Below are 26,435 nucleotides of genomic sequence, written 5' to 3'. Positions count from 1 at the left end.
GGTGGCCCATCTTGGAACGTGGCTAATATTACAGTCGATCCTAGCATTTTCAAGCGTTTCGGATATGTTTCAAGTGTCAGAATTGATAAAGGTAAACCCGAACTCCAAGTTGCTCAATTTTTGCTTAATACCAGATTTAGAATAAAACTCATAAAATATTCATGAGTGATCAGAAAATTGTAATTCCTTTTGCAATGGCCTTATAGTATTATTAAGGACCTCGAGACAAAATTTTAGAATTTTTAGAATTCGTTTGACTGATTTTAGAATAAGGGTCAATTTGCCTCCTATATTTATTGAGGGGGTTCAATTTAGGCCATTTTCAACTTTTGGTCCAATTTAACCCAGAAGTTTTGATTTATGCTCAAATTAGCCCAATTAGTTGATATGTGCCTTTTTTAATCTTTAATTATTTTTTAATATTAAAATATTAATAAAAATATTATTTTTATTATTCAATATTTTTAATTAAACTGAAAATGTTAAAAAATATTTTTATATTTTCATATAATTAATTAAAATTAAAAATTATTACTATTATTAATTTAATTATTTAAATGAATATTTTTATATTTTATAAAAAATTCATTCAAATAAGTAAATTAATTATAGTAATAATTTTTAATTTTAATTAATTATATGAAAATATAAAGATATTTTTTAATATTTTTAGTTTAATAATATGGAAAAAAATAATATTTTTATATTTTTAGTTTTATTTAATTATAATTTTTTAATTTTAAATTAAAAGCATGAAATACAAAAATCATATTTTTTCATTTAAATAATTAAATTAATTATAGTAATAATTTTATTTTTAATTAATTATATGAAAATATAATTTTTTTAATATTTTCATTTTAATTAATAATATTGAATAATAAAAATAAAATTTTTATTTTTTATTTAAATAATTATACAATATAAAAATAATTAAATATTAAAAAATGACATATATTAATTAATTGGGCTAATTTGAGCATAAATCAAAAGTTGTGGGTTAAATTGGACTAAAAGTTAAAAATGAGCTAAATTGAACCTCCACAACAAGTATAGAGGGCAAATTGACCCTTATTCCGAGTGATTTTTGTAGAATGTCAGTTTTAGGGGCTAAAACATAATTTTCTAATCTTGTGATTATTGCTTGGTTTAGAGGGCCCAATTAGGACCATACGAAGTTGATGAGATATGGGTTGAGATGTATGATTTTAGAAGTGTTATTTGAATTATTTTGCAGGTTGGGTAGATCTTCAGTATAGGGAAGACTTTGTCGGATTTCTAGCATAAGTTCACATAATTTTCCAATCTTGTGATTATTGCTTGGTTTAGAGGGCCCAATAGGGGCCATATGAAGTTGATGAGATATGGGTTGAGATGTATGATTTTAGAAGTGTTATTTGAATTATTTTGCAGGTTGGGTAGATCCTAAATATAGGAGAGACTCTGTCGGATTTCTAGCATGAGTTAGGATGTCTTTTATCTCTTTAGAGTCTTATTTTTAATTAGTACTGATAAATTTATAATATAATTGTTTAGGTGATCAGAGTTAGCCGTCTTTCTCCGCCCAATTGTTACAGTAGTCACTAGTTAACCAGTGAGTATATATTGAGTTGATCTCGCCGGCCCCTGTATTTAGATATTAAAAGAAAGTCTGGCTTTGAGTTAAACTCACTGGCAGAAGTTGTAACTAAGAGAGCTGTATAGGGGATCAGCTCTCATATATATATATATATATATATATATATATATATATATGTGTGTGTGTGTGTGTGTGTGTGTGTGAGTATGGATGTGACACATGGGTATGTGAGTGCTCCAAATTGCCTTTGATGTGATTATGACTTGACCTGTTTGAATTGTGTGAAGGTGTTGCATTCATTCTTAGGGATGCACTAGACTTAGGTAGTTATAGAAATTATATGTAAAATCAATATCTTACTCTATGAGTCGAATGCTCACTCATGTTCACCCTATTTTTCTAGGCTACAGGAAGAGTTCTTTTTTCAGAATAACCTGCTTCCTTCTTCACAGGTTTATTAGCAGTTATGTATTTGTATTAGTATCTTCTAAATTTGTAATCTAGGACTCCACATGTGTTAATAGTAGTGTGAATCTTGTTAGATGCTATGTTAATTAAGTTTTTTTTTTGGTATTAATAAAAGAAAAATTTTGAGTTATTTAAACGTTTGTAAATGATGATATCGGGTTGAGCTGGGCTCCCCTGGCTTTAGCTTTTGATGGTTGTCGGGTTGGATTGACCCGAATTAAAAATGTAATATTTTATTTTACTTTATTTTATTTTATATATTGGGTCTCAATTTTGAGTCTTGATGTTTCCCAGTTCAAAAAATGGGCTGATGTTTCCCAGTTCACATTCGAGGAGGCACCTGCTGGTTCAAAATCAGATATTGTTATAGGGTTTTACAGTGGAGATCATGGGGATCGTTATCCTTTTGATGGGCCTAGAAACATACTGGCCCATGCTTTTGCACCAGAGGATGGAAGATTCCATTATGATGCAGATGAGAATTGGAGTACTAACCCTGATGCAGATCAGGTGGACTTGGAAACAGTGGCTATTCATGAAATAGGTCACCTTCTTGGGCTTGGACATAGTCAGGATGAGAATGCAATTATGTATCGTGCAATTCCATACGGAACTACCAAAAGGCATCTCAGTCAGGATGACATTGATGGCATTCATGCCCTCTACTCTTCGGAATCAAAATAATTAGTTTTTATATAAATTATACTAGCCCACAAGTGCAAAATAATTAAGGTTGTGATTGCAAATAAAATATATATATTATTATACATTTTTTTGTGTAAAAAAAAATAATATTATAAAAGATTATTGGGTTAGAATGTATTAGCACCGAGTAAGAATAGTTCAGTGAGCTATCATTTCGCTCAGATCCTTTTAGCTTATAACGCTTAAGCTGCTACGCAATAAGAGGATTAGAATTGCGCCTCTACTAATAATTTAAATTTTTGACATGGTGATAATTTGATTCTACAATTAATATCAGAATCCAAATCATGATTCGAGTTGGCACTTAGCAGAGTTGATTCAATAGGCAAACATTCTGAGTTAAAAGCTCGATCTTACAAAATTCTTAAAATCTCTTGTTTTAAATTTAAAAAAGTGGTTGTTATATATTAGTTGAAGAAATAAAATAATCTTTTGTGTAATCATAATGTTTGCAAATTTAATTAATTTTTTTATTACATATATCAAATTTTAAATCAATAAAACATAAATGAGTGATTCATTAATGATAAAATTAAATAAATTTAAATTATAATAATATAAATTTCAGATTTAATTAAAAGATTAGTTGGAAGAAATTTGATTGGTATCCAGAATGAAAAGGGAATAAAATTATTTAACAGTTAGATTGAGAAAATCAATTAATTAAAGCTGAAAGAAACTTTGTATAATGAAAGAAAGGTCTTTCGCAGTTTCAAAATGACATGTACGAGAAGAATCTTGAGTTATTCTAAATAACCTAATAATATCTAGATCATCAAGTAGTTGCCTACCACACAGATCCGGTGCATGTTTTTGGCTGGGCGTACTATGTCGCTGTTTATCACAGAATATGATCAATGGAGAGGGTCGTTTTTTTTTATTATTATTTTTAAATTCATATATTCGCAAACCCGTTAACGTTACTTACTATTATTAATTCTATATAAATCATATTGGGTAATACATTTTAAAATAATATTTAGTATTTTAATCAGAGTTAAAATATTATTTTTTTTATTTATAATATTATTTTTTTTATTTATGATATTTTGTGACATAATATTTATATTAGAATTTAGAATTTGAGCATGAAACTATTACTTTTAATTAGCTAGCTTTAGAGATAGAGAAAGCATTTTTATTAAAATTAATAATATCATATCATTATTTTTATATCTAATATTTAATTCAACTGTTATTTTTATTAAATATTTTTATTTTAAAAATTATATAAATAATTAATCATTAATAACTAATATTTAACATTAATAACTGCTGTTGAATTACATATTTTGCAGAGGAAGACTCCAAACTCAATAAGGAATGCAAATATTTTTGTACATTAGTTTTCTAATCTGTTTGATGGTACGTTACTTTGCTCAAATTTTTTTAATATTATTTTAATAATTAACCCTCATTTGAAGTGCATATGTACTAATATTATAAGTACAATCCTAATTTATTCTCAAAAAGTCCCATATATTACTTCTTTAATTTAATTTTTTAACATATTTTATAATTAATGTATTCGTGATAATTAACTTTTTTTTTGAGGGGGATGAATTCTTTATATTATAAGTGAAGTATTACTATTGCAATTTAATTATATAATTGAATTTTAAAAATTCAATTTCATGAAATTGGTTACAAATTAAATTAATTCCCATCAAACTCGATGAAATTTGTAATGAATAAAAAAAATTTAAGACAATAAAATTATTTGGAGTAAAATATTCTTGTATTAAGATGACAAATATTTTTTAATTAAAATACTCATGAATTCTTACCCCTATCTCTTTCTTCTCTTTTCTCTCCTCTTTCCTACCTTTCTCTCTCGGTTTTTATCTCTCTCTACATATATAACATTAAATTCTATATTTTAAATTGTATCATACTAACTTTGGTGAAATTTATTTTTGGATAAATTTTAAGTTTATAATTAGATTTGAACCAAACGCTGTGGAAGGCAGGGTAATTAAGTAAGAAAAATGATATTTGTTAATTAAGCAAAATCAGGTTATGGCCTATATTTGTTGTAACAAAGTCAACATCTTGACCTTTTTTACATTTTCTTACATTTTATAGTATTGGTTGAAAATACAAGTGGTACTAAAAAGTAATAAAATTGATGCAAGAAATTGGAATTGGATGTCAAACGTTATATAATGCACGAATCCCTTGGATATCATCTCTGTGCAGACCCTTAGTCACTCCAGAAGGAATAGACGAAAACATAATAGCCCCTTCCACTGAGCTATGCCCAAGTCCAAGCAGATGCCCTATTTCATGCAAAGCAACAGTCTCCAAGTCGAATGCACCTTGGGTTGCACCCACTGTCCATGCCTCATCGGCATCATAGTGGAATCGTCCATCTTGCGGTGCAAAAGCATGAGCCAGAATTCCACCACGTCCATCAAAAGGACTCCCATCCCCATGCCTGCCACTATGAAACCCTATTGTGATATCGGCAGTTCTATAATCTTGTACCTTAGAAAATCTGAAATGCGTGTTTGCAGCCCATGTTTGGAAAGCTCTCGAAACAAGGTCCATGGCTTTGACTGGGGTTCAGGGAAGAAACTCGTAGGTAAGGTTGTACTTAGAAGCTGGCCATTTGGGATTTCCAGGGAAGAATGAATAGTGAGAGACTGTATGGAAAGAAGTAGAGCTATGGTGGTGGTTTTCCTTGCCGGAGATCATCCGAGTGGTGCCGTTAATGATGTCTGGCATCCCACATCGAGGCATCATCATCTTGGACACCGTTTAGGAATCTAAGGATCCAGTGACCTTTAAATGGTAATTCAGCTGGTAAGTTTTAATAGCGTACTCTAACAAATCGTCAAAATCATCATCATTGGCTTGGGATTGGTTTTTATAATTTAAGTAACCAAAATGTTCAAGGTAGGCTTTGAGCTCATGGATGCCTTTAAGGTTATCACCCTTATGGCATCCTTGAAGATGCTTAAGGAAATCAAATGGCGATGATTTTTCATCATTAGGGTTGGCTAAAGCTGCTTGAGAAAGGAGAGAAATGAAGACAATGAGAGTGAATGAGAAGATGGGAAAAGCTATATAATTAGAAGCCATGATCATGACAAAGTTGAGCTTGTATTGGGTATGGCAGCAACTCAAAGCTCTTGTGGCTATTTATATCATCATACGGTGAGAAGAATGAGTCAGCAGTCTTCCATATGTGTATTTGTTTAGAAGAATGAGTTGGTCTCAACTTTATGACCATTGACTAGCATTACGTCTCACGACTGGTGTTATTATGAGTTCAGTATATATACAAAAGGGAAATAACCTGCCACCATAAATATGTGAGACTTATATATTTAATAGATAGTTTCATTGGTGTCTTGTTTTAAGTATAGACTGAATTTAAGCAAGAAAAATCCAAAGAAAAGAAAGTCAATATTGCCTATAATAATGCCGATGATTATGTTCTAAAATTTCTTGTTGGCAAAGATCTAGCCATCTTGAGCTATCTTTCTTTCTTGACTCTCTTTTATCATTAATAAATTTTTTGTTTAGAAAAAAAAAAAAACCTATATTGACCATTTCTCACTGCATATTTGGAATATGAATGGAAGATTCCTATAAGTCTTTAAATTTGAAAGTTGACCCAAATTGCAAATATACAAGCATTTAAGTGTATTTCCACAATACTTCCAGAAATATCTAAAAAGAATCAGAAAAAAAAAAAAAAGAAAAAGGAGAGGAGAAGCATTAAGGTGCCTGTGATATATGCCTACATGTGGCAGTATTGACAAAATAATCTTCTCACAAATAGTCATTAGGCACCTTATGCCACAGCTGATTCATCATTCTATACTAAAACCAAATAAAAATTACAACAGGCCTTTTCTATGGGGAATACCTTTCCAGTCAGGGTAATTTTTGCACAAGTGGGGTTCTCAGGGTCTTTCATGCCACAAGTTCCTATAGGGTATTCGCTGATTGTGATTGAAGACCTGTGGTCTTTCAATGCATTTCTTGTAGTTGGATCAAGAGTTGTCAAATAAAAGTAGGGGATGCCATTACCTTCATTAGGTAGCCCATCACTAAATGAAAAACAACATTCCTGCAGTGCAAAACAATAGATGACCAAAGTATAAAACAAGCCCCAGGAAATGAATGTGAATTCCCAATTGCTGACTCAGAATTTGGACTTAAAGGGAGTTATTTTTAAGTCCTAAGATTACTGGTTCAAGCTAAGTGTAAAACTGAAGCTCCTCACTTTGAAAACTAGGTTATACATGACAAATCTAAATCATTTCAATGTAGCATGATATTAAAAGCAAGAACAACAAGTGACAACTGAAATGTAAGAACAGGTGCCAAGATATAAAACCATTAACCTATACCTCAATTAGCTTGACAGAGCACTCAAATACATTTATAGCTTAACTATGAGGAGAAACCCCATAATTAAAAATAAAAAAGATAAAAACCTTACCCAAAGGGTGCTCCTCCCAAATCCATTGAAATGGTACTGCAAAATTAAAAATGACGATTACGCTTTCATCTGAAAATTATTTAAACTACCCAGACACCAAAAACAATATCTAAGCCTCCTAAAAATAAAAATATAAAACCTAAACAAGTTCGTGTCATCATAGAAGACCAAAAAGATCAATAAACAGCACAAGTCAGGCACAAGCATCAAAACCAAATGACCAAAAACCTGCATTTCTCCCTTCAATAATTAATTAGAAACGAATAAAACTCAATCCAACCCAGCCCAACTAATCCTTCAAACAGCTCCTTGAAGCAATAACAACCAAGAATGAGTAAGACTCTAAACCAAAATAATAATAATACAAAAAGCGAATAATCAACCAAAGCACAGTTTCAAGCAAAAGCAAGACAAAGGATAAAGAAATTTAATAAAATTTTAGTATTGATTAAAAAATAACTTTTGTGAATACAGTTATAAAATAAATTATTGACATAGTTAGTTAATTATTTATTTATTTTAATATAATTTTAATTTAATTTATATAATAATTTAATAAATATAATACATATGTGTGTGTGAAGGGAAAGAGGAACATTGGCTTTGTCTAAATTGTCTTTTATTATTTATAATATTCACAATTATATTTTTATTATTTAATTTAATTTTTAATTTATATAAATTTAAAAATGTCAAAACTTAAAATTTAAGTGTCTATATAGAATTTATATAAATATAAATTTTTTAATCTTGCTTATATTTAAATTTTACTTTATTAAATGTAATTTAAAATAAAATTTTATAAAAATACCTTCATGATTTATATTATTTATAAAAATATAAAAATATTTTATTTATATAAATAATTTTTAATGGATTCTAATATATTTCGATCTCTATCTTAAAATTTTGTATGTAAACACAATTACATTTAAATTTACCAAAATGAATTCTAATATAAATTCTTTTATTAGTGTTTTTGAAATTTTCTTTTAATTTAATTTCTAATAAATTCATTTCAAAAATATTTCATATAAAATAAATATATATTTTTTAATTATAGTTATATTTCTAAAATTCTTAATTATTGTATTAATATATAAGTTAGTTCAAATTAAAATTGAATTTATAAATCCCATGCAAATACTACTACATTTATTGATAAGCCTTATATATGTATAAAACAACGAAAAAATATTATAAGAAAAATTCATATTAGTTGATTTATAAAAAATATTTAATTTCTATGTAACATATAATAAAATTATATGAATATAAATTTTTTAAATAATATGTAATTACATACAAAGCATATAAAATAAATTATATATATAAAAAATAAATAGATAAATATATTATTTAAAAAATTAATAATTAACATAATATGTTAGGCTTAAGTTTAATTATAAAATTAATATAATTAATAAAATGATTGAAATTTATAATATTAATTTTTTTATTTTAAAATGATATATTATTAAAAGTTTAAAAAATACTAATGTGTGTACATATAAAAAAATAATATTTTTTAATACTGTAATTTTATTCTAGCGTAGCAAATAATGAATATGTATAAAAAAAATTAAGAATATATAGAATTGTTATTTTAATTAAATAAATTTATATTTAAATATAAACTTAAATTGATATTTTCATTTTAAAATAGTCTAATTTTTTTTATGAATATAACCATTACATTATTTATTATATTTTCTATTTATTTGGATCCAACAATTTTCTCTGTTGAAATTTGATGTTTGCTTTTAGAAAAATAATTATAAAAAATTTAATTTAAAAATATGTTATAAATTAATTTGACAATGTATTTTATTATAAATTAAATAATTATCTATATATTTTTTAATATAATTATTCTTTTAAAAATAATAATATACCAACGTCAATATCCTTTATTCTATTAGCATTGATTTTTTATTTTTTATATAAAAAGAAAATTTTAGTTACTAATTCATTATTTATAAATAATTTATTAGTGTTAATATATTTATTCTTCTTATTTTTAAAAATTTTTCTTTATACCATAAAAAAATATAAAATTATGTAAAATATTTTATATCAAATAAAAATCAATGATATTAATACTTATTGATATGAGCATACATAAATAATTTTATCAAATAAAATTAAAAAGTTAAATAAAAAATAATTAAAAATTTAATATTATATAAAATTATACTAAATTAAATTTATTTCACTGTTATAAATATAAACTTTTAAATGACGTTGAAAAAATTTAAATTTCTTGTATTAAATATAAACATAAATGCGCCATGTGATTATCCATTAAACGGATTAGATAATTAAAAATTTATGACACAATAAAAATTTTAAAATTTAAAATTTAGAAAAAATATATTATGCGACGTGTTTAATAAATAAAAATTAAGAATTTAAGACATGATTAGGTGTAAATCGAGTGTAATAATAAGACAGTTTAGACAAAAACGCTCCACAAATGGCGACCTCTACCTATGCAGAATCTTGAAATCCCACAAATAAGCAAGAAGATGGAGAAAACATGGGAAAAGCTGACAAAACTTTGTGATGGCCATCATCTGTCCTAGTACTGAAAAAGGAGGAGAAGAATTGAAGATCAAGAACCAGTTTGTCTCCTTATAAACGCGGTTATAACCCACCCATTGGGCTTCCAAGTTTGTCGTCTAATGTTAAAAAAAGGAAATCAGATTTTTTATCCTCTGCAGTGAGGTGCACAACATATATAGACAAAAAGAAGTGTATGATTAACGATTGCTATTAAAGTGTTGACTTTGACTCTATGGGACTAGTAGTAAGCGAGTTTATATCTTTGTTTGGTGGTTAGCGTTGCAGTAAAGTTTTAGAACAGAAACATGGGTCCCAGATTTGCGGGTCCCACAGGGATGAGAAATAAGAAAGCAGCCGGCTGTTATGGCCTTAAAACAAATATGATGGGCTTTTGCTTGGAATCTTTAGCCTGCTTATTATTGAGTTTTAGGATTTGAAATTATTTTTTTGGATAAAAATATTATTTTAGAAAAAATATTTGATTATATTAGTACTTTTATAATTAAAAATAATTAAATTTAATTTTTAATTATTTTTTAATATTCTCTATTAGTATATTTAAAAAGATGATTTTCTCGATATCAATTTCAACAATAATACTAAACAGGCCCTTTATCTTTTGGGCTCACATGTCATGTTTAGTCGATTTCTTGCTTTTCAATGGATGGGTGATATTTATACGTAATCCCTCAATTTTTATGATTGTTTCATTTCTATCTTTAAAGTCACTTTGTACTAATAATATCACCCAATTTTAATTTTATTGTAAGAAAATTCCCTCCATTCAAAATTCAGTGAAATCTCCTGTGATGTATTACTTGTCATGTAACAACCAGAAAAAAAAAAAAGGTTCAAAAACGGGAGGAGGAACCCCCCCCCCCCCTCCCCCTCCCCCCCCCAATTTCTCTCCTCTCCTCTCCTCTCCTCTCCTTCCTTCTCTTCTTCTTCTTCCTTCTCCAGTGACCGGCCGACGACTTCCCAAGCGGCTCCCCATTCGGCCAGCGACCCTCCGACGACGGCCAGAACCACCAGAAACGGCTGCAAGAGAGGGAGAAGAGAGAGAAAATGCGAGCACAGTAGGCAGCGGCTTTCCGGCGTAATTCCGGCTTCATCTGACGTCCGATCGAGGCGATTCAGGTGGCGTTGGAAAGCTTGTTCCGAGAGCTTTCTTTTGATACCAATTTTGCAGCAAATTGAGGTCGGATGAGTGAGATATGGAGGAGAGAAGTTTTAGGTTTTTCGTCAGATCTACGACGATCCGACCGTTGGATCGACGATCCGAGACCACCTATGGACTGATGAAGAGGAGAGGAACATGGTGGTATGATCAGATCCGGCAAATGTCAACGGCGACAGGCGGCCGGCCATCGTGCGCGGTGGTTTCAGCGGTGTCTCCGGTGGGCTATGGAGATGATTCAACTTCCAGAGGTTTTCTCATAAATTTTTGGAATTTTTGAGACACAGATAAACTTCGGGTAAGACAATTTTTATTATTTCTCTGTCTGTGGAGCATAAATACAATGTTTCTTAAACAGGAAAAATTAGAGAAAAATTCTAAGAAAAATATATGATGAAAATAAAATTATTTGGAGATATTCTATGGTGTTTGTTGAATTTTTGAGTGATTGTAGAATATTTTTGAAAAATATAGATGGATTTTAGTTAGATTTTTAGCTTATGGGCATATAAGATTATTTGAAATTAAGATATTTAAATTTTATATAATTGGTTGAAGCTTGAGGGTGGAGGTTTAAATATGTGAATATTGAATTGGGTTGAATTAAGAATATGTTAGCTGTTGGAAACTTATGGAATTGAGTAAAATTCTTGAATAAAATATTCATGGTGATTAGAAAATTACAATTCATTTTGCAATAGCCTTATAATATTATTAAGGATCGTGGAACAAAATTTTAGAATTTTTAGAGCATGTTTGAGTGGATTTTTACAAAATACCAATTATAGGGACTAAAACGTAATTTTTAAGGTTTTGAGTATTGCTTGGTTTGGAGGGTCCAGGAGGGGCCATATAATGATGATGAGATATAAGTTGAATTTAGAAGTGTTATTTGAGACTTTTTGCAGGTTGGGTAGGTCCCAGGTATAGGGGAAACTCTGCTGGATTTTCGGCATAAATTAGACTGTCTATTGCCTTTTTAGAGTTTTATTCTAACTTAGTACTAATAAATTTATAATTTAATTATTAGGTGATCGAGATCAACTATTTTTCTGCATCCAACAGCCACAATAGTCATCGGTGTACTGTGAGTAAAACATTAATTTTAATTGTAATTTCGATCTTATTATATGTTCAAGCATGCCTATGCATCACTTATATGTATATATCTATGTAGTTAAACTCTAGGCACGATTTATGTTACATTCATAACTGTTAAAGTGCCATGGATGTTGTTGTGGTAATTTGGAGCAGTGTGCGTGCGTTGGCGTGCGTGTGATGTGGTGTGGACTATGGATAGGACGGGTAGACACGGCTTGAGATCTTCGCTGGGACCCGGTCCTTCGGGGTAGACACGACTTGAGTTCTTCGCTGGGACCTCGATTTGGTTATTTAAGTAGAAGTCCGAGCTGAGTTCTTCGCTGGCACATGTTGGATTAAGAGAGCTGTATAGGGGATCAGCTCCCATATATGTATTGATTGATATTACTGGGTGTGTGAGTGCTCCAAATTACCTTTTTGTTGTTATGATGTGATAATATTGCTGATGTTGCATTTCACTCCACATGGTGCATTAGTTTTAGATAGTTATAGAGATTATGGTTAAAATTGATATTTTACTCTTTGAGTCGAACGCTCACTTCTGTTCAATATTTTTCTAGGCCACAGGAGGAGTTATTTTACAGAGCAACCTGTTTTCTTCCTCGCAGGTTTAACGTCGATTATTTAATTGTTTTACTATTTTTTCTAAATTTAAAATCTAGAACTCCGCATGTGTTAGTAATAGTGTGGACCTTGTTAGAAATTGTGTTAATTTAAATTTTTGAAATTAATAAATAAAGATTTATATGGTATTTAAACAATTTGTAAATGAGGTAACAGGGTTGAGCTGGGCTCCCCTGATTTTAGTTTCTGAAAATTTATGGGTTAAGTTGGCTCAAAATATAATTATAATAGTTTAATTTAAATTATTTTATATGAATTTGTGGGCCTGGTTATGGATTAGAGGAATAGTTAGGCTTACTACGGGCCTCGGGGACTTTAAGCTGGCCCAGGACCTAGTGCCGGTCCGGCCCATTGGTTGGGTCGTGACAAAGTTAGTATCAGAGCTTAGGCTCTAGATTCATGGGAAAGAATATACTTGGGAGTGTAAAAGGAGTCTTGTTAGGATGTTACATGCGGAGTATAGGATTCTGTTTCGTCTTTTTCTGTAATTCTTTGTTTCTAGATTCTGCGTTATACTTCGGGAAATATAAGAGTACCTCAGTTAGTGTCTTGATTTTCGTGGAATACATAAAAATGTGAAATAGAGTTAGTAGACATGTGAGGTCCATCATGAGGATACGTACTCCAAGAAATGTTATGTTTCTATCTGTATGGGTTTAAATGGTGTGCCCATTTCGTGCAAGGCACGAGTACATAAAGGTGAGTCTTAAAAGTACAGTTGCCCTAGATAAGGATAAGGATACCACTGCTGGCAGTCGTCAATGAATGACCCAGTCAGAATAAGTTTATGATAATAGAATATTCAAGAGAGATAAGAGATTAAGAGACTTAGTCTGTCAGGACGTATCGTAGTAACTATACAATGTTCTCAATGTCTGCTCTGTAAGCTACAGATTACAGTACCGACATGAGATTATTGTGTAGAGCTGCGTGCATCCCCGTGGTGCTCCATAATGAGGGTGTTTGAGATGGCTTATGTTTTGGTACAGTTATGCCAGAACAGAGTTCTATATTTGCAGAGGAGTTGGGAACTCCTGGTTAAGAGTCTAGAGTTAGAATATTGAAAGGTCACAGTTGGGTGATAACTAGAGTCAGTGACTCAGTTACCCTAGCATGAGCTAGAGTTACATCAAAAGTTGCCATCAGACCAGAGGTTTTGGATTAGTTGCAAAGTAAAGGTGACACTTATAGAGTGAGAATAGTATACCTTGTGTGTATAAGTATGGAATAAAATACAACCCTACTACCTAGAGAATGTCGAAACTATGAATTGATGATTTATAGAGCTATGATATGATAAAAGAGTCATTAACTTGACATGGTTCTGGCAAGGTGGTAAATGTAGTATCTTTGTTACAGCAAGTTAGGGTATAGTACTATCTTTTCAGAAGGGATCGAAGGTTATTACTGATAATGATGACTTATGGAATAGTGTCCTAGATGGGACTGTAAAGTGTGGTAGAGAGTAGTTGGCTCGGGTATCTTGCAGAGGATACAAGTTTCATTATAGAAATCATATATAATCAGATCACGATGGATGTAAATCCTTTGAATTGGATGACGGGTTTGGGTGCCCGAAATCTTAAGTTTTGGCTAATTGAGTAAACATAGAAAATAATAATAATAATAATAATAATAATAATAATAATAATAATAATAATAATAATAATAATAATAATAATAATAATAATAATAATAATAATAATAATAATAATAATAACAACAACAAATAAATAAAATTACTGTAGAATCAGTTCTCGAGGTAGTAAGGGTATTATGTAAACTAAAGGATAAGAATAGAAATCATACGATAAAGGTATGACTGCAATTTTCTGAGTTCCTTTCTAACTTTATATTGTTCAAAACAATAGTATAATCTAATTATAATAGTGTTAAGAGAAATAAATTAGCGAAGATAAGTTATAGAAGGCCAATGGATAGAGAAAGTGTAGGATGAAGGTTTGGACAATTGATTGCAAATGCAATATAATCTAAAAGCCAGTGGAAGTACTAGCTAGAGTGGTCAAAGGACCAAATCTGAGTAGCACAGATATGTGATAACGCGGTAGAGACTCTGGAAGATATAGTTAGTAGGTACAGCTATCATGTTAGGAAGAATAATGGAACCAGTGATAGAATAGTCAAGTTCTATTTTGGGTAAGACAAAGGAAATAAACGGAAGGACAACCTGAAGAACGCATAATAAAAAAGGAACAAAGTTAAGATATAGGGTAAGCTAAGTGTTATTCTTGGCAAGGTGAATGACAATGATGGAAAACCCAAAATGGGACCATATTAGTGAGAATAGTGATGGAGGTGTGGAATCTAGTAATGTGATACTCATAGCATGATGTAGTTGAGGTAGTGCCAGGGGCTAAAATATAGAGCTTGGAGTTGCATGATTAGATCATACTTTATCTATTCCCTATTCCTAAAGTGAAGTGGATAGCAATGGGGCAAGATTCTTTTAACTTGTTAACAGTATCAAGAAGATTAGGTGAGGGATACAATAATAATGAGCAAAAGCTAGAAGGTGTGAGATGATATTGCGGACTATCTAATTAGGCAGAGACAAAGGAGTTAGTAAGTAATAAGTTAAATAAAAGTCAATCTAAGGGATCAAATAGGTATGATGAGAGGAAAAGAATGATAGATAATGACACATAGGCTTTAGGTTAGACCTTTGAGATAGTGAGAAGGTAGTTAGAGGTTCATTATGAATGTTAGGCAAACATTTTTAATGTGATCAACAAAATCACTTTGTAGTGAAGCAATAACGACAGAATAACAGTAGCGGTAGAACGAGAAGTGACAAGTTTGGGTGGTTATAAATCACTAGAAAGTTCAAGCATTAAATAAATGACCATAGATAAGGGTGGAATTAGTGTTGGAAGAATCTATTAGCGAGAGAAATCTTTCAGGAATCAACAAAAGTTAAGGGCACAATATAAACGATGATAGATATGAATCATAGGTCGAGTATAAGTAAAGTTAATAAAAATATAAAGTATTATGTCAGGAAGGACAATGATGCGATAAAGAATTCATGCAGATGATACCTTATAGGTAGAGCATAATTGTGCTAGGAGATGATGAAATTTGAAGAGAAAGACCAAGGAACATAGGTTAAACGTTATTATATGGACAATCGGGCGTAGTTGAATATAAGAGAATATTTTTCTTTCTTTTTAAGTTTAGCTCGTGTTTTTGATTCTAGAAGCGTTATATAAGGAACAGAGACTGAGTTAAGGAGACCTAGTTATTTGAGAGTTTGGTAGGCACCAATTCATACATAAATTTCCTGATATGAGAAGGACAGTAAGTGCATACCTAGTGTTAAGTATGAAAGGACGATTAGAGTAATAACAGGAGTCAAATTGAGTTAGCTACTAAGGCTTGTGACTATTTTAAATTATGAGCTGGAGGAAGTGCTAATTGCTAATGAGTTACAGTGAATAGAATTGTTACTAATGGGAAAAGTGGAGACTGAAGTTTGGAAAGGTATGGGCAGTATATGTGATTATATTCAGGAGAATGAACACTTGAAGTATCTTGTTTGGAATTAAGGCATGACACACATTTCCCACGGCCGTGTTAGTTCAGATGGAACTTATAGTTTCAAGGGCTCCTATCCATCCAGGATGAGCAATTTCCTACTGAGGCTGGTGGGGAATGATAATGTTCTGATAGTTAAGTTGGGAAAGGGGATACAAAAAGAAATTTCTATGGGTAATTATAAGTGTTACATAAGGTGAAGAATGTGCTGGTAGGAGTAAATCGTAAGGTTAGAATTTTCGAAGTAATGGAACTAGTAATCAAGATAAGACTAAGAAATAAAAAGAAAGTTAAAGTTGATGATGGGATAGACATCTTTGAAGGAAAAGGTGTAAGGGTGAGATAGGATTAAAATTAAGGAATAAGTACAGCAGGTTGAAAAGATATCAACAATACCAGAAATAGGAAAAGGGAAGTGGATAAGATGTAAAGGACAGGAAGAAAGCTCGATAGAGCCAGTTATAATGATGAGGATAAGAAGGAATAGGTGTGCTAGGAACACACTAAGAGATGTTTAAAACAAGTTATTATGAGATGATAGATTAAAGGAGTAGTAGAGCCTCGATCTAAATGCCAATGTGTCAGAAGTAGGCCACATACTAAGAAGCTTTAGGAAAAAGTCTAGATATTCTCATTCCAAAGGAGGAGTGAGAATTGATAAAGTCGCATGGATTGAGTTGTCAGGGAATATAAACACTTTTGTTACCTAGAAGGAGAAACCCAGTTTACTTTCCAATGTTGATAAATGATACACTTGGCCCTTGGAGGAGACTCTACCTGACTAGTTACATAAGATGGATAGAGGTTGGTCTAAGTACCTTAGTAATGACACAAAAGAGATTAAAAATTTGAAGTAGCATGGGAGTGAGAAGATTATAGGTGTTGACCATTGAGGTCATAAGAAGAGTAAAGATCTCGAACAAGATGCCTAGATTAGGTGCTACAGGAAAGCTACTCATAGGATACCATGGAATAAGGAACATAAGTTATGTCATTGGGGAAACAGAGATTATTAAAACAAAAGAATGATGACTGAAGTCACCAAGAGACATGTTGGGGCGTAATAAAAGTGAGGTAAGCACCAAAGTTAATTGAAGTTATGAGACATCAAGTCAAGAATAGTGAGGTATAGCGAATACTTGAAATGTCAGAAAAATGGTTAATAAATAGTTACAAGATAAAAGCCCTCTAGAAAGAGATAATGACAAATAGGACACTATAGTAGAATCAGAGAGCAGTAGAATGTCATATATAATATACGAAGAGTTTGAAGAATAAATGTTTTACCAATCTCTGCATAGCTGAAGGAGTAATGATTACACTTGTTCTAATAATCTTCTTTTCCTTATTTCTTTGTTTATTCGAAAATTCGAGGACGAATTTTTCTTAAGGGGGGAAGAATGTAACAACCAGAAAAAAAAAAGTTCAAAAACGGGAGGAGGAACCCCCCCCCCCTCCCCCATTTTCTCTTCTCTCCTCTCCTCCCCTCTCTTCTTCTTCTTCCTTCTCCGGTGACCGGCCGACGACTTCCCAAGCGGCTCCCCATCCGGCCGGCGACCCTCCGTCGACGGCCAGAACCACCAGAAATGGCAGCAAGAGAGGGAGAAGAGAGAGAAAACGCGTGCACAGTGGGCAGCGGCTTTCCGGCGTAATTTCGGCTTCATCCGATGTCCGATCGAGGCGATTCAGGTAGTGTTGGAAAGCTTGTTCCGAGAGCTTTCTTTTGATACCAATTTTGCAGCAAATGGAGGTCGGATGAGTGAGATATGGAGGAGAGAAATTTCGGGTTTTTCAAGCTTTTTCGTCAGATCTACGACGATCCGACAGTTGGATCGACGATCCGAGACCACCTATGGACTGAGGAAGAGGAGAGGAACATGGTGGTATGATCAGATCCAGCAAATATCGCCGGTGGCCGGCCACCGTGCGCGGTGGTTCCGGCGGTATCTCCGGTGGGCTATGAGATGATTCAACTTCCAGAGGTTTCCTCATAAATTTTTGGAATTTTTGAGACAGATAAACTTCGGGTAAGACAATTTTTATTATTTCTCTGTCTGTGGAGTATAAATACAGTGTTTCTTAAACAGGAAAAATTGGAAAAAAATTCTAAGAAAAATATATGATGAAAGCAAAATTATTTGGAGATATTCTATGGTGTTTGCTGAATTTTTGAGTGATTGTAGAATATTTTTGAAAAATATAGATGGATTTTAGTTAGATTTTTAACTTATAGGCATATAAGATTATTTGAAATTAAGATATTTAAATTTTATATAATTGGTTGAAGCTTGAGGGTGGAGGTTTAAATATGTAAATATTGAATTGGGTTGAATTAAGAATATGTTAGCTGTTGGAAACTTATGGAATTGAGTAAAATTCTTGAATAAAATATTCATGGTGATTAGAAAATTACAATTCATTTTGCAATAACCTTATAATATTATTAAGGACCGCGGAACAAAATTTTAGAATTTTTAGAGCATGTTTGAGTGGATTTTTGCAAAATGCCAATTATAGGGACTAAAACGTAATTTTTAAGGTTTTGAGTATTGCTTGGTTTGGAGGGCCCAGGAGGGGCCATATAATGATGATGAGATATAAGTTGAATTTAGAAGTGTTATTTGAGCCTTTTTGCAGGTTGTGTAGGTCCCAGGTATAGGGAAAACTCTGCTGGATTTTCGGCATAAATTAGACAGTCTATTGCCTCTTTAGAGTTTTGTTCTAACTTAGTACTAATAAATTTATAATTTAATTATTAGGTGATCGAGATCAGCTATTTTTCTGCATCCAGCAGCCACAATAGTCATCGGTGTACTGTGAGTAAAATATTAATTTTAATTGTAATTTCAATCTTATTATATGTTCAAGCATGCCCATGCATCACTTATATGTATATATCTATGTAGTTAAACTCTAGGCACGATTTATGTTACATTCATAACTGTTAAAGTGCCATGGATGTTGTTGTGGTAATTTGGAGCAGTGTGCGTGCATTGGCGTGCGTGCGATGTGGTGTGGACTATGGATAGGACGGGTAGACACGGCTTGAGATCTTCGCTGAGACCTGGTCCTTCGGGGTAGACACGGCTTGAGTTCTTCGCTAGGACCCCGATTTGGTTATTTAAGTGGAAGTCCGAGCTGAGTTCTTCGCTGGCACATGTTGGATTAAGAGAGCTGTATAGGGGATCAACTCCCATAAATGTACTGATTGATATTACTGGGTGTGTGAGTGCTCCAAATTACCTTTTTGTTGTTATGATGTGATAATATTGCTGATGTTGCATTTCACTCCACATGGTGCATTAGTTTTAGATAGTTATAGAGATTATGGTTAAAATTGATATTTTATTCTCTGAGTCGAACGCTCACTCCTGTTCAATATTTTCCAGGCCACAGGAGGAGTTATTTTACAGAGCAACCTGTTTTCTTCCTCGCAGGTTTAACGTCGATTATTTAATTGTTTTACTATATTTTCTAAATTTAAAATCTAGAATTCCGCATGTGTTAGTAATAGTGTAGACCTTGTTAGAAATTGTGTTAATTTAAAATTTTGAAATTAATAAATGAAGATTTGTATGGTATTTAAACAATTTGTAAATGAGGTAACAGGGTTGAGCTAGGCTCCCCTGATTTTAGTTTCTGAAAATTTCTGGGTTAAGTTGGCTCAAAATATAATTATAATAGTTTAATTTAAATTATTTTATATGCATATTAGGTCTAAATTGTGGGCCTGGTTATGGATTTGAGGAATAGTTAGGCTTACTACAGGCCTCCGGGGCTTTAAGCTGGCTCAGGTCATAGTGCCGGTCCGGCCCATAGGTTGGGTCGTGACATGTCATGTTCAAACTAAATTTTTATTTAGATTTTTCTTATTTAGACCTGTTTCATCATAGATTCAATAGATTAATTTACTTCTTAAATATATGAGTATCATATATTTATATCTCTAAATATTTATATTTTGAGTCTATAATAGACAAAATTTAAGTAAAAATTTCTCTTTTTATTTATTTAAAAACCCTCCTAACAATGTTTTAAACAAATGAAAATAAAAAAAATTATCCTCTTCATTACATGAAATTTTAGAATATAACTATTCTATATGTATAATAATTTTATTATAATAATCAATTATGTTGAATTTATGATGATCTACCAACAAAATATATTCACTATTGATACAATAATGATAATAAAATAACTTTTCCTCCTTTTTCCTCAAGTTCTCCATATATTCAATGGTTACACACTTGCATGGAAGAATAATTTTCGAAACATTAAATTATTAAAACTGAAATTATTTTTGGTTTCAATTTTTTTCCTTTTTACTATTAAAATTATCTTTTTTTTTTCTTTTATAAATTTGCTATAAAAATTATTCAAATTGTAATTTTTTTTTAAATAATGATTTGATTTCCCAATCATTCAATTATTAACCAAATTATAATGAAATTATTAAAAGGTACGTGCAGGTATTTCTAATCCTTAATTTTTTTTAATTATAAGGAAAATTCTTACACGTACTTAGTTGTATACACTTATCTGATAAAAGATTGACATGCAATTTAAAATTATAGTAGCCTTATGTAAAAACACGATAGAACTTATTGTAATATATAAATATAAAATTTTAATTTCTGATGATTTGTAATACATCCTGGTGTATATAACAAATTTCTTGATAATGAAAACTATAGTTGTACTTCAGTGTAGCACGGTAATAAAGAACGAAAGCATAAAAAAAAAAAACAAAAATAATTATTCGGTTTTAACCGAATAAACTGAACCGAACCATTTTAATTCAAAAATTCAGTTCAGTTTTTGTAGAAATTTAATTCGATTTAATTTTACTTTTTAAAATTTTTAGTTATTCGGTTTGGTTCGATTTTTATAACAAAAAATTTTAAAAAACCAAACCGGATTGATATATATTAATATTAAAAACAACTAATATATATTTGTTTCCCCTAGCCCAGTAGTTAACTAATCTTTTAATTTTGTATAGGTCTTCCCATACGTTTTTTTTGTTTTTTTCTTTTAACTGACATTAGATCCTAGCCATCCATTTTGAAAAAATGATCTCAACCATTCATCCTCTCTCTCTCTCTCTCTTTATATATATATATATATATATATATATATATATATATATATATATATATGGATCATGATTGAGGGATCAAGTGGATCCACAATTAATATGAATCAAAGGATTTTCAGCAACATAAAATGTCTTGTTTACTCTTTATATTTTTTGAGGTAAATTTTCCTTCTATCCTTTACTCTTTCCTCTTTCAATACTTTCCCTCTAACTACATCTTTTTCTTTAGCAAATAGTAATAAATTATATTTTCATTTTCAAAAAAAAAAAAAAACTTTTTCTCTACACTTATTTTCTCTACACACATTGAAGAAAACATAGATAATTATTTGAATTTTAATAACATATACTTAATATTTAAATTTTAATTTTGAAATTTTATTTTAATTTTAATTTATTAAAGCTTTAAAGAGTGCAATCGATATGTATTTTTTCCTTCAGCTAATATTTGTGATGAAACAATTTTCTCTTAATCAATATTTATCATTTGGAGGCTTTTTTATTTTTTTTTTCTCAACTTTGTACCAATTGATAAAAATCATGTATATTACATAAAAACGTGTAAGGTACAACATGCCAAATTTTCTGCCCTTTAATCTGGCTAGTTTAATTAAAAAAAAATATGGGTGGTTAATGTTAGGATTAATTTTAATTAAATCAAATTATTCATCTCACTTTTAATTTTAATTTCTGACTTTAATTATATTTAATTATTTCATTTTTAAACCAAAATGATTTTAATTTAAATTAATTAATTATTATTCAATTTAAAAAAATTTTTAATTTGATCTATGATACGAAATTGAATTAGACAGTAATAGATAAATTAATATGCTTGTTTGGTTTGAGTAAATAGGAAGAATCTATATGAATTTAATTCAATATATGTTTTAATCAATCAAATAAACTGAGCATATGACATGTCACATTGATTGTATCAATTGCAAAAATTATAATTTAATTTATTCAATTTAATATATATTTGAGTCAGCTAAATCAATTTGAGTATTTGACATGTTATATTGATTATATATTTTAGTCATTTAAGCTTTTAATTGAGTATATTGAATCAATTGATTATGTGTAAGGTCACATTAATCATATATATTTAAGTCAATTGCGAAATTATAATTCAGTTGATTCAATTAAATGTATATATTGGAGTCAACTGAATTATTTTGGGTATGTTGCAGTCACATTAATCATATATTTTAGTCAATTAAAATTTTAATTGAGTCAATTAAATAAAATTGATTATGTATAATGTCACACTAATTATATACATTTCAGTCAATTGCAAAAATTATAATTTAATTGAATATATATTTGAGTCAATTGAATCAATTTGAATATGTAACATGTCACATTGATTATATATATTTGAGCCAATTACGAAAATTACCATTTAACTGATTCAATTGAATATATATTTAAATCAATTGAATCAATTTGAGTATGTAACATGTCACTTCAATCATTTATTTTAGTCAATTGAGCTTTTAATTGAGTTAATTAAATCAATTGATTATGTGTAATATCACATTGATCATATCTATTTCAGTCAATTATAACGATTATCATTTAATTGATTCAATTGAATATATATTTAAATTAATTGAATCATTTTGAATATATGACATATCACATTAATCATATATTTTTTTCAATTGAACATTTAATTGAGTAAATTGAATCAACTAATTATGTACAATGTCACATTAATCATATATATTTTAGGTTAATTGTGACAATTATCATTTAAATGATTCAATAAAATATATATTTTAGTTAATTGAATCAATTGAGTATGTGACATATCACATTGATCATATATTTTAGTTAATTAAATCATATATTTTAGTTAATTAAATCAATTGAGTAATGATACATACATTTTGCATAGTCATTTAGATTTAAATTCATAGCCATTTTACTTGATTATTAGTCTCCTTTAGCTAATTTCATTAGTTATTTAGTTAGTTTTTCCATAATTGCTAATTTTGGATTAATTTGTAATTTTTACTTTGTTTTGTAGGAAAAATGGTGTTTTTGAAGGACTAAAAAGAAAATTTTACTTTTGAGGAATGATTTTTGCAGCCAAAGATGTCAAAAACAAGTTTCAAAGTTGAAGTATGCATTGGCCAAATTGCGCATAACTTGCCGCATAAGTTATGCAGATCTGCATAAGGAGAAGAAACATTGTTCCAATATCTGCCGAAATCTGCATAAGTTGCCGCATAACTTATGCAGATTCGTGCCTCCCTTATGCAGCCTCACAGAATTGTGCATAACTTATACGCTTGGTCATGCTGTTTCGCATAAGAGAGCCAGAAATCAGCCGAAAACTGCATAAGGGACTGCATAAGTTATGCAGTCCCATAAAGACTTCATTGATGAGCTGGCAGAAGATTCCCTCAGAAAATCACACCTCAAACACACCATTTTAGGGCTCTTTGTCAGAAAAAAAAAAGTTATAAATAGCCCCTTTTTCCATTTTAGAAGGGGGGAAGAAAGAGAGGAAGAAAAGGGAAAGGAGAGGGCAGCAGCTGAAGAGTCACAATCGTCTCCCACACCATTTCCAACCAGATTTGGAGATTTCTTTCTTTTCTTGCATTTTTCTTACCTTTCTAGTGTTGAGCTTCTTGTTTCTTAGCTTAGATTAAAGCTTTATTTCCATATTAACTCAGAATATCTTGTAAATATTATGGGTAGTGAGTAGTTTTCATTAGATTCTGGAGTTGGGATGTAATATTTGAGATATTTTGTGGATTTTGATTGGGTAATCCATATTTTGTGGTTTTAATGAGTTTTATTCATTTCTTGTGTGCTTAATGACATGCTTAGTGTAGGATCCCATTAAGTGATGTTCTTAATCCATGGTTGAGGCACCGAAAGGAGAAAGCCTTGTGATAGATAATCAAGAAATTGGACTTAATTAACTTAGATCTAGAAATAGACTAAGGATTAAGAGGATTTACAGATTAATTAAAGAATTTAATGGGTCTTAATTAACTCTAACTCCACGAAAGTAGGATTAGATTGATTAAGGCACTCTTTGTCTCACTCGAAAGGGTATTCAAAGGATTTAAGAATTAATCTCCTTAAAACCCGTAAGTTCCACAAGATTGGATAACCAATTTAAAATCCCAAAATAGCTTGAATATGAACTCCCGAACTCCGGAATCGCCTTTTTATCATTGTTAATTTCTAATTGAATTTAATTGCTTGCCATTTTAAATTTTGCCATATTTCAACTTGCTTATTTTAATTTGATGCAATTTTAGTTTAATTAATACATTGTTGAATAGACTATTAATCTCACACACATAGAATTCACACTTCAATTTCTATCAATTTATTACTTTAATTTCAAAAATAGTCCAATTTAGTTAGAATTTCTATATCAAAAATTCAATCATTAACACAACTCCTCGTGGGAACGATAACTTTTCTATATTACTTGTACGACCCGTGCACTTGCGGTTGGGCCACATCAAGTTTTTGGCACCGTTGCCGGGGAGTTGTTTGTTTAAGATTGAATTCTTGACCATTTTAGTTGTTTATAGTTTTATCTTTGTTATCTTTTTATTTTGTGTTTGTTTGTTCTTTTTTAGGTACTCTTAATCTTTTATGAGAAGAGCTAGAAGCACAAGTGACACATCCTTATTGTTTGATCCTGAAATTGAGAAATTTTGTAAAGCCAATAAGAAAGAAACCAGAAAAAGGAAAGAAGCCTTGAGAGAAACTGCATTAGAAGCAGACATGGCTGATGAAAGAATTAGAATTGGTGGCGGTAATGCTGGAAATGGTCGAAACAATGAAAATGCAGCCCAAGGTGAAGTTGTAAATGCTAATGTGCCTAGGGGAAGTATGATGGATCATGCTTTTCCTCGTTTTGATGACTTGAGAGAAAGTATAGCAAGACCAAGAATTGATGCAAATAGTTACAAGATGGATTTTGGAGTTCTTCAAATGATTCAAAATTCCCAATTCGGGGGACATTCTTCTGAAAATCCACACACACATCTAAAGAAGTTTGCTATGATTTGTGATATGTAAAAACAACCTGGAGTATCTGATGATGCAGCAAGATTGAAGCTATTCCCATTCTCTTTGAAAGATAGAGCATTGGATTGGCTTGATTCTTTACCTCACAACTCCATTACAAATTGGGAGCAACTCACTGATGCATTTCTTGCATAATATTTTCCACCTGGAAAAACTCAAGAATTGAGGAATCAAATGACAGCTTTTAGACCAAGAGAAGATGAAACTCTCTATGAATCATGGATGAGATGGAAGGAATTAGAGAGACAATGCCCACATCATGCCATTCCAAAATGGATGATAAATCAGAATTTTTACACAAATGTCACTCCTGCAATTAGAGGGATTATTGATGCTCAAACAGAAGGAGAATTTATTATGAAGCATGAAGATGAAGCTTATGAGCTATTGGAGAAAATTGCAAAGAACAATCATCTTTGGAGTAGTCCAAGGGGACCAGCTCCAACTCAAAAGAGGCAAGCTGCTGGAATGTATGACCTTGATCCATTCAACATGATTAATGCAAAGTTTGATGCACTTACAAATGTTTTGGCTAAGAAGATGGAAGATTTAAGTATGTTGGTTAGTTCATCATCATCATCTGGAAGTTCACAACAAGTTGCTTATGCAGAGGGAACTACCAGCTGTGGAGTAGACTATGGAGAGCAAGCTGCATATGTTGGTAATTATGGAAACAAACAAATGGGGAATCCTTACTCTCAAACTTGTAATCCAACTTGGAGGAATCATCCCAACTTTTCATGGGGAAATCAGCAAAGTCAAGTTCCAAATCAGAATTTTCAACCACAACAGCAACAAGAAATTCCATATCAGCAAAATAGGCAACCATTGCCTAATTTTCAGCAGAAAAATATGAATCCTCCACCAAAACAGCAAGAACAAAGTTCCACCACAGAAGCTTTATTACAACAGATTCTTGCTAACCAAACTAAGCATGATGAGGAGATGAGAGAGATGAAAGCAAGGCTAGAACAGATGCAAACACATAACAGAATGCTGGAAAATCAGATTGCACAACAAGCATCTTCCTCAGGTA

General features: G+C 30.8%; 2 long non-coding RNA genes, 1 other non-coding gene and 1 pseudogene across 3 annotated transcripts; 2 read left to right on the top strand and 2 right to left on the bottom strand.

Annotated features, from left to right (window-relative positions):
• Window positions 1–4,727: 4,727 nt before the first annotated feature.
• Window positions 4,728–6,181, bottom strand: LOC110650971 (metalloendoproteinase 3-MMP-like; annotated as a pseudogene).
• A 4,984-nt stretch (window positions 6,182–11,165) lies between these two features.
• Window positions 11,166–12,887, top strand: LOC131175971 (uncharacterized). Its single transcript, XR_009146088.1, has 3 exons — window positions 11,166–11,248; window positions 11,981–12,037; window positions 12,612–12,887. It is a non-coding gene; the product is annotated as an uncharacterized LOC131175971 (long non-coding RNA).
• Window positions 12,888–18,192: 5,305 nt separating this feature from the next.
• On the top strand, window positions 18,193–19,888 carry LOC131175970 (uncharacterized). The gene is made up of 3 exons (XR_009146087.1): window positions 18,193–18,257; window positions 18,990–19,046; window positions 19,620–19,888. It is a non-coding gene; the product is annotated as an uncharacterized LOC131175970 (long non-coding RNA).
• A 5,670-nt stretch (window positions 19,889–25,558) lies between these two features.
• Window positions 25,559–25,665, bottom strand: LOC131176277 (small nucleolar RNA R71). Its single transcript, XR_009146400.1, has one exon. It is a non-coding gene; the product is annotated as a small nucleolar RNA R71 (small nucleolar RNA).
• Window positions 25,666–26,435: the final 770 nt, after the last annotated feature.

The sequence above is a fragment of the Hevea brasiliensis genome, chromosome 18, assembly GCF_030052815.1.
Source record: "Hevea brasiliensis isolate MT/VB/25A 57/8 chromosome 18, ASM3005281v1, whole genome shotgun sequence".
Classification (NCBI taxonomy): Eukaryota; Viridiplantae; Streptophyta; class Magnoliopsida; order Malpighiales; family Euphorbiaceae; genus Hevea; species Hevea brasiliensis.
The sequence above is the reverse complement of the archived record's forward strand: the minus strand, read 5'-3'. Positions and strand labels throughout refer to the sequence as shown.